Genomic DNA, 9,656 nt, shown 5'->3' on the forward strand with positions numbered 1-9,656 from the left:
CCCTGAGTAGGATCCACCCTGTACATCTGGTGTAAACATCTCCATGTTAGAGCCCTGAGTAGGATCCACCCTGTACATCTGGTGTAAACATCTCCATGTTAGAGCCCTGAGTAGGATCCACCCTGTACATCTGGTGTAAACATCTCCATGTTAGAGCCCTGAGTAGGATCCACCCTGTACATCTGGTGTAAACATCTCCATGTTAGAGCCCTGAGTAGGATCCACCCTGTACATCTGGTGTAAACATCTCCATGTTGATCTCTTTAGCTAGAAAAACCTCTCAGTTATTACTGGGAAATCCACAGGCTTTAAAAAAGGTTCAACAAAATTGTCTTGACATTTCATTCATCTTCCCACTTTAAAAAGCATATTGGATTAAAACCTAACACCTGAGTGTAGTTAATGAACTAGCTGTAAGCACGAATTAAAAGGTCATATCATTAATTGCCTTTATCTTTTCAAAAAGAGCGTCGCGGAGGTATAACCGTAGAATTCCATATGAAATCCTTATTTAACAGGATCTCTGTGAGTGTCCGTCTGACAGACAGACCACTTGTTGTTCCATTTGTCCCATCCTTCAGGAAGTCAAAAGAAAGTCATTCCGTATAAAATGGAAACGTGATTGGACTTTATGGAAACAGCCAGCGTGAAAAGAGAAGAGAGATCCATACTGCATCCCAAAATGGCAGCGTGTTCCCTATATAGCGCCCCATCGGGCTCTGGTCTGAAGTAGTGCACTACATAGGGAATAGGGTCTAAAGTAGTGCACTATATAGGGAATAGGGTGCCATAGTGCTCTGGTCTAAAGTAGTGCTCTCTGATCTCTGTAATGTCTCTAGATGTCTTTAGAACGCCGTTTCATGCTTCTACTGTGAATTTGAAGCGAACAAGAGGGCCTGGAGTCAGATGAGTGAGGAAATTCCATGAGCTCAGAGGCGCGCCCTCACGTGAGTGTGAGCTGTGTTCATTTTCTTTTCTGAAGACATTGGAATTGTCCGGTTGGAATAGTACTTAACATTTATGTTAAAAACATCCTAAAGATTGATGCTATACATCGTTTGACATATTTCTACGAACGTAAATAGAGGTTTTTTTTGTCTTTTAGTCGTGACATTTTTGCGCACTTCCTGCATTTGGAGTAGTGGACTGAGCGCGCAAACAAAAAGGAGGTATTTGGACATAAATGATGGACTTTATCGAACAAAACAAACATTTATTGTGGACCTGGGATTCCTGGGAGTGCATTCTGATGAAGATCAAAGGTAAGTGAATATATACTGCTCAAAAAAATAAAGGGAACACTTAAACAACACAATGTAACTCCAAGTCAATCACACTTCTGTGAAATCAAACTGTCCACTTAGGAAGCAACACTGATTGACAATAAATTTCACATGCTGTTGTGCAAATGGAATAGACAACAGGTGGAAATTATAGGCAATTAGCAAGACACCCCCAATAAAGGAGTGGTTCTGCAGGTGGTAACCACAGACCACTTCTCAGTTCCTATGCTTCCTGGCTGATGTTTTGGTCACTTTTGAATGCTGGCGGTGCTTTCACTCTAGTGGTAGCATGAGACGGAGTCTACAACCCACACAAGCGGCTCAGGTAGTGCAGCTCATCCAGGATGGTACATCAATGTGAGCTGTGGCAAGAAGGCTTGCTGTGTCTGTCAGCGTAGTGTCCAGAGCATGGAGGCGCTACCAGGAGACAGGCCAGTACATCAGGAGACGTGGAGGAGGCCGTAGGAGGGCAACAACCCAGCAGCAGGACCGCTACCTCCGCCTTTGTGCAAGGAGGAGCAGGAGGAGCACTGCCAGAGCCCTGCAATATGACCTCCAGCAGGCCACAAATGTGCATGTGTCTGCTCAAACGGTCAGAAACAGACTCCATGAGGGTGGTATGAGGGCCCGACGTCCACAGGTGGGGGTTGTGCTTACAGCCCAACACCGTGCAGGACGTTTGGCATTTGCCAGAGAACACCAAGATTGGCAAATTCGCCACTGGCGCCCTGTGCTCTTCACAGATGAAAGCAGGTTCACACTGAGCACATGTGACAGACGTGACAGTCTGGAGACGCCGTGGAGAACGTTCTGCTGCCTGCAACATCCTCCAGCATGACCGGTTTGGCGGTGGGTCAGTCATGGTGTGAGGTTGCATTTCTTTGGGGGGCCGCACAGCCCTCCATGTGCTCGCCAGAGGTAGCCTGACTGCCATTAGGTACCGAGATGAGATCCTCAGACCCCTTGTGAGACCATATGCTGGTGCGGTTGGCCCTGGGTTCCTCCTAATGCAAGACAATGCTAGACCTCATGTGGCTGGAATGTGTCAGCAGTTCCTGCAAGAGGAAGGCATTGATGCTATGGACTGGCCCGCCCGTTCCCCAGACCTGAATCCAATTGAGCACATCTGGGACATCATGTCTCGCTCCATCCACCAACGCCACGTTGCACCACAGACTGTCCAGGAGTTGGCGGATGCTTTAGTCCAGGTCTGGGAGGAGATCCCTCAGGAGACCATCCACCACCTCATCAGGAGCATGCCCAGGCATTGTAGGGAGGTCATACAGGCACGTGGAGGCCACACACACTACTGAGCCTCATTTTGACTTATTTTAAGGACATTACATCAAAGTTGGATCAGCCTGTAGTGTGGTTTTCCACTTTAATTTTGAGTGTGACTCCAAATCCAGACCTCCATGGGTTGATAAATTGGATTTCCATTGATTATTTTTGTGTGATTTTGTTGTCAGCACATTCAACTATGTAAAGAAAAAAAGTATTTAATAAGATTATTTCATTCATTCAGATCTAGGATGTGTTATTTTAGTGTTCCCTTTATTTTTTTGAGCAGTGTATATTAATATTATTTCGGAGTTTTATTGACTCCACAAAATGGCGGGTTTGGTTTCGTGTCTGAGCGCTGTACTCAGATTACTGCAGTGTGCTTTCGCTGTAAAGCTTTTTGGGTTGCATTAACCTCTCTGGGGTATGTGGGACGTGACCGTCCCACCTGCGGGACACACTATTCAACAGCCAGTGAAATAGCAGGGCGCCAAATTCAAAACAACAAAAATCTCATAATTCAAATTTCTCTAACATACAACTATTATATCCCATTTTAAAGACACACTTCTCCTTAATCCAACCACATTGTCCGATTTCAAAAAGGCTGTACGGCAAAAGCATTGCATTAGATTACGTTAGGACATCACCTTGACAAGAAAAACCACACTGCCATTTTCCAAGCAAGGAGAGGCGTCACAAAAACCAGAAATACAGCTAAAATTAATCACTAACCTTTGATGATCTTCATCAGATGGCACTCATAGGACTTCATGTTACACAATACATGTATGTTTTGCTTGATAAAGTTCATATTTATATCTCCAAAAAACATTTTACATTGGCGTGTAATGTTCAGAAATGTTTTGCCTCCCAAAACTTCCGGTGAATGAGCACATCAATTTATAGAAATACTCATCATAAACGTTAATAAAATATTAAACTGTAATTCAAAGATTTATAGATACACCTCTCCTTAAATATTGGTTGTTATTTCTATTCATTTTAAGTTTTTTTTATTTGAAATTCAGTTAAGTGTCATTTTTGAGATACACAGATGTATTTAGTAGTAATTATTTAGTTTAAAAGTGCTGCACCTAGAATGTCTCTTCTATGTGGAAACTAGGTGAATTGCAACAGCACTAGCTTGTGTTCAAAACAAATCCCCCCCCCCACCAGCATCCCATTTCCCCGTAACATGGAGACTCTCCCCCTCCCCCACCAGCATCCCATTTCCTCGTAACATGGAGACTCGCCCCCTCCCCCACCAGCATCCCATTTCCCGTAACATGGAGACTCGCCCCCCCCACACATGCATCCCATTTCCCCGTAACATGGAGACTCGCCCCCTCCCCCACCAGCATCCCATTTCCCCGTAACATGGAGACTCGCCCCCCTCCCCACCAGCATCCCATTGCCCCATAACATGGAAACTCGCCCCCTCCCCCACCAGCATCCCATTTCCCGTAACATGGAGACTCGCCCCCTCCCCCACCAGCATCCCATTGCCCCATAACATGGAAACTCGCCCCCTCCCCCACCAGCATCCCATTTCCCCGTAACATGGAGACTCGCCCCCTCCCCCACCAGCATCCCATTGCCCCATAACATGGAAACTCGCCCCCTCCCCCACCAGCATCCCATTTCCCCGTAACATGGAGACTCGCCCCTCCCCACCAGCATCCCATTGCCCCATAACATGGAAACTCGCCCCCTCCCCACCTGTATCCCATTTCCCCGTAACATGGAGACTCGCCCCTCCCCCACCAGCATCCCATTTCCCCGTAACATGGAGACTCGCCCCCCTCCCCCACCACATCCCATTTCCCCGTAACATGGAGACTCGCCCCCCCACACCTGTATCCCATTTCCCCGTAACATGGAGACTCGCCCCTCCCCCACCAGCATCCCATTTCCCCGTAACATGGAGACTCGCCCCCCCACCTGTATCCCATTTCCCCGTAACATGGAGACTCGCCCCTCCCCCACCTGTATCCCATTTCCCCGTAACATGGAGACTCGCCCCCTCCCCCACCAGCATCCCATTTCCCTGTAACATGGAGACTCGCCCCCCCCCGCCACATCCCATTTCCCCGTAACATGGAGACTCGCCCCCTCCCCACCTGCATCCCATTTCCCGTAACATGGAGACTCGCCCCCTCCCCCACCTGCATCCCATTTCCCCGTAACATGGAGACTCGCCCCCTCCCCCACCTGCATCCCATTTCCCCGTAACATGGAGACTCGCCCCCCCACACCTGCATCCCATTTCCCCGTAACATGGAGACTCGCCCCCTCCCCACCAGCATCCCATTTCCCTGTAACATGGAGACTCGCCCCCCCGCCACATCCCATTTCCCCGTAATATGGAGACTCGCCCCCTCCCCACCAGCATCCCATTTCCCCGTAACATGGAGACTCGCCCCCCGCCACATCCCATTTCCCGTAATATGGTGGAGACTCACGCTTGAGGCTTTCACTGTTGGTCCACCAACTTCAAACAGCAGTAAAAACAATATTTTTCCTGATTTAGATGGTACAATGATTCCCTGCACCTTTCAGTGCTCGTTTTCTCACAAACTGAAACTGAGCAAACAGTCTAATGACCTAGCGATTTCTACATTGGCCACTTGACCGAATTTCCACTGGAGATAACACGGCCACAGTCAAAACAGCTTTCCCTTTTTGACAACAGCTGCCGGTCCAGAGGGAGAAATTAATAGGCAAATTTCACAGCCAAGCACAACACTAGCGAGATACTGTGAAACTATCATGCAGATATATTATGGACAATTCCCAAAATTACAAACATTTATATTTTAATTGTATATTATTTAGTTTCAGTTTCACGGACAGAATTAAGCCTGTGTGTGGGAGGCTAGAAACCATTTACGGATTGTACAGTTTCAGAAATCAGCATTTTTTTAAATGCAGACCATGAAAAAATATCGTAGTTTTAAAACCATTTTTCTTGCATTTCATAGTGAAAGTCAGTGCGTTATTGCTTCAGATTGATCAGGGGAGTGCAGCTTAGGGCTGTCCCCAACAACAACAACAATCTTGATCGACCTAGTCATCTGATCTTTAGACCAATCGATTGGTCGAAATGTTTAAACGTGTATTTTTCCATATATAGACGTACCCTGTGTGTCAACTGTATATTGATACTGAGCATGTCTGATGCTTTAAGCACTTACACAAAATGGACACAAATGACTCAAGAGGGAGCCAGAGATCAATATAGCCTAACCAGAAGGAAAAACATGTTCCTGACCCTCCTCCTCCGCTGCTGCTGCTGCTGCTGCAGGCCTTCACAGATTCTGCCATTAGGCTCCTGAAGTTGCCGGTAACAGGCTACACCAGCGGTCGGCAACCTTTCCCATTTGGAGTGTTATCCAAGTTATCCGACCATTTCTACTGATCTGCGTTGCCAGTTATGATCTTAATACAAACATTTTCATGGAACCATTTTATTTCATTTATAATAAAAAGTCTTCATGTCTCAAAATCAATGTCATGTGGTCGATCAAAATTATATCCAAATAACAAATCTAGAAGGAACTTCTACTGCCAAAATACGTAGAAATAGCCGACGTAAAGCCTACAGATTAAAAACATTGCAGCCTGCAGGTAGAAAATATCCTGATAAAAAGAAATATCCTATGAATCACATTGGCTACTCAATGCCTGTCTGCAAGGAACTTGAAACATGATCAACTATTATATTGTGTCTGGTCTGAAGCTCCTTGAAACATTATCAACTATTATCTTGTGTCTGGTCTGAAGCTCCTTGAAACATTATCAACTATTATATTGTGTCTGGTCTGAAGCTCCTTGAAACATTATCAACTATTATATTGTGTCTGGTCTGAAGCTCCTTGAAACATTATCAACTATTATATTGTGTCTGGTCTGAAGCTCCTTGAAACATTATCAACTATTATATTGTGTCTGGTCTGAAGCTCCTTGAAACATTATCAACTATTATATTGTGTCTGGTCTGAAGCTCCTTGAAACATTATCAACTATTATCTTGTGTCTGGTCTGAAGCTCCTTGAAACATTATCAACTATTATCTTGTGTCTGGTCTGAAGCTCCTTGAAACATTATCAACTATTATATTGTGTCTGGTCTGAAGCTCCTTGAAACATGATCAACTATTATCTTGTGTCTGGTCTGAAGCTCCTTGAAACATTATCAACTATTATATTGTGTCTGGTCTGAAGCTCATACTAGCTAACTTGCTACATTGTATAGAATATTGTGGGCCCTCAAGAGTTTCTCCCTCAAGTGAGCTCCATACAGACAGACATAGCTGTAGACCATTTGGGTAACGGATAACAAGTAATCAGGTAGAATTATTTGATGGTTTCCACCGGATCAGAGCATTATGTTTTCCCCCTTTCACTCTGAGTGGTTATGGAAAGAGAGTGAGCTGGAAAGGTATTTTAAGTGGGCTATGTTGAGGATATATTGTAATTCTCAATATATTTAAAACAGACTTTGTTTACTTGCTGTTTTGAGATGAAGAAAAAAACTACTTTGAGAAGCTCCACAGTGATGGTGAGTTAAGACAATCAGAAATACTAATCAGATCCCCAAATGGACACATTTATAGACCTACTTCTATGTGTAATCAGGGCCAGGTAGTCTATAGACCTACTTCTATGTGTAATCAGGGCCAGGTAGTCTATAGACCTACTTCTATGTGTAATCAGGGCCAGGTAGACTATAGACCTACTTCTATGTGTAATCAGGGCCAGGTAGACTATAGACCTACTTCTATGTGTAATCAGGGCCAGGTAGTCTATAGACCTACTTCTATGTGTAATCAGGGCCAGGTAGTCTATAGACCTACTGCTATGTGTAATCAGGGCCAGGTAGTCTATAGACCTACTTCTATGAGTGCAGATCCTTCCTCAACATTGACAGGAGCTCCAAACAGAAGTCAGTGAATAAAGTGACAACTGGTAAATGGAATGAAGTGTAACCTAGGTTATGCGCTCTGCAAATAAAGTGTCCACTCCTACAATGACAACAGTAAGACTGTAATAATAAGACAGGCCTCTACAATGGATGAGTCCACTGAGACAGGCCTCCACAATGGTTCAGTCCACTGAGACAGGCCTCCACAATGGTTCAGTCCACTGAGACAGGCCTCCACAATGGATGAGTCCACTGAGACAGGCCTCCACAATGGTTCAGTCCACTGAGACAGGCCTCCACAATGGTTCAGTCCACTGAGACAGGCCTCCACAATGGTTCAGTCCACTGAGACAGGCCTCCACAATGGTTCAGTCCACTGAGACAGGCCTCCACAATGGTTCAGTCCACTGAGACAGGCCTCCACAATGGATGAGTCCACTGAGACAGGCCTCCACAATGGATGAGTCCACTAAGACAGGCCTCCACAATGGATGAGTCCACTAAGACAGGCCTCCACAATGGATGAGTCCACTGAGACAGGCCTCCACAATGGATGAGTCCACTGAGACAGGCCTCCACAATGGATGAGTCCACTGAGACAGGCCTCCACAATGGATGAGTCCACTAAGACAGGCCTCCACAATGGATGAGTCCACTGAGACAGGCCTCCACAATGGATGAGTCCACTGAGACAGGCCTCCACAATGGATGAGTCCACTGAGACAGGCCTCCACAATGGATGAGTCCAGTCAGGCAGGCGTGAATCAGACAGGTGAACAATTATCTCTCTGCGTTTACAAAATGCAGCAAGATATTTTTCTGTGTTTCATCTTTAATTTTCTGCGTGAAAAATGAAAAATGTTGCGGTAACACATACAGGAAGACAGAGAGATGATGTAGATGCAGTAGTAGTGGGTAAACTTCCACAACGACCAGGAGCGCTGAAGCACGAGGCTAAACCTCCTGCTGTTTTGGTAAGGTAGCTTCCACGTTACAGCAGAGACTCTGTGTGAGAGATACATTACAGCAGAGACTCTGTGTGAGAGATACATTACAGCAGAGACTCTGTGTGAGAGATACATTACAGCAGAGACTCTGTGTGAGAGATACATTACAGCAGAGACTCTGTGTGAGAGATACATTACAGCAGAGACTCTGTGTGAGAGATACATTACAGCAGAGACTCTGTGTGAGAGATACATTACAGCAGAGACTCTGTGTGAGAGATACATTACAGCAGAGACTCTGTGTGAGAGATACATTACAGCAGAGACTCTGTGTGAGAGATACATTACAGCAGAGACTCTGTGTGAGAGATACATTACAGCAGAGACTCTGTGTGAGAGATACATTACAGCAGAGACTCTGTGTGAGAGATACATTACAGCAGAGACTCTGTGAGAGAACAAAGTCTTGCATCGTGCTCATCTCAATGGACGCGGTCGGGCGGTTTCACTTTTGTTACCGCCTTTCAAAGTGTGTTGCATTCTGGGTATCCAAAACGTCCTGACTTGCGCCTAAATGTCGACTGCATGAAACTTTAACAGAAATCATGTGATCAAAGGTTATGAAGTTGACTACAATCGACTGCAAGGTTTCTTCATCTTGCAGCCATCGCCTGCATTGTGGGAAGCTCTATTGTCCACCAATCAACAGGCTGTTTTTGTTTGAGGCTCTATTGTCCACCAATCATCAGGCTGTTTTTGTTTGAGGCTCTATTGTCCACCAATCATCAGGCTGTTTTTGTTTGAGGCTCTATTGTCCACCAATCATCAGGCTGTTTTTGTTTGAGGCTCTATTGTCCACCAATCATCAGGCTGTTTTTGTTTGAGGCATTACGGTCAACCAATCAACAGGCTGTTTTTGTTTGAGGCATTACGGTCAACCAATCAACAGGCTGTTTTTGTTTGACCCAGGAGAACGTGACCAAAGACACGACAAACAGGAACCAATTTGCTGTGATGTGTAACAGCAGACGTTTCCACATAAATATGATATTTCAGGCGCTCTAATTAATTGTAAAACGTATAAATAATGATTTCAATATGCGAGTGTGTGATATAAACACGTTTATATCCGACATTATTAAGAAAAGATTTGATAAACAACGGCAACACTGCCATGTTGATCTGAGCCTTGCAGTTGGAAATCTACCGTGGCAGATTC

The 9,656-nt window shown here is 45.2% G+C and overlaps 1 protein-coding gene across 1 annotated transcript in view; it reads right to left on the reverse strand.

Moving 5' to 3' along the window:
• The window catches only part of LOC106574944 (protein diaphanous homolog 3), a gene marked incomplete at its 3' end in the record, with an annotated part of 688,081 nt that overhangs the window by 603,655 nt on the left and 74,770 nt on the right, over positions 1-9,656 (reverse strand). The window lies entirely within an intron of this gene.

The sequence above is a fragment of the Salmo salar genome, chromosome ssa16 (assembly GCF_905237065.1).
Source record: "Salmo salar chromosome ssa16, Ssal_v3.1, whole genome shotgun sequence".
In the NCBI taxonomy this organism is placed as follows: domain Eukaryota; kingdom Metazoa; phylum Chordata; class Actinopteri; order Salmoniformes; family Salmonidae; genus Salmo; species Salmo salar.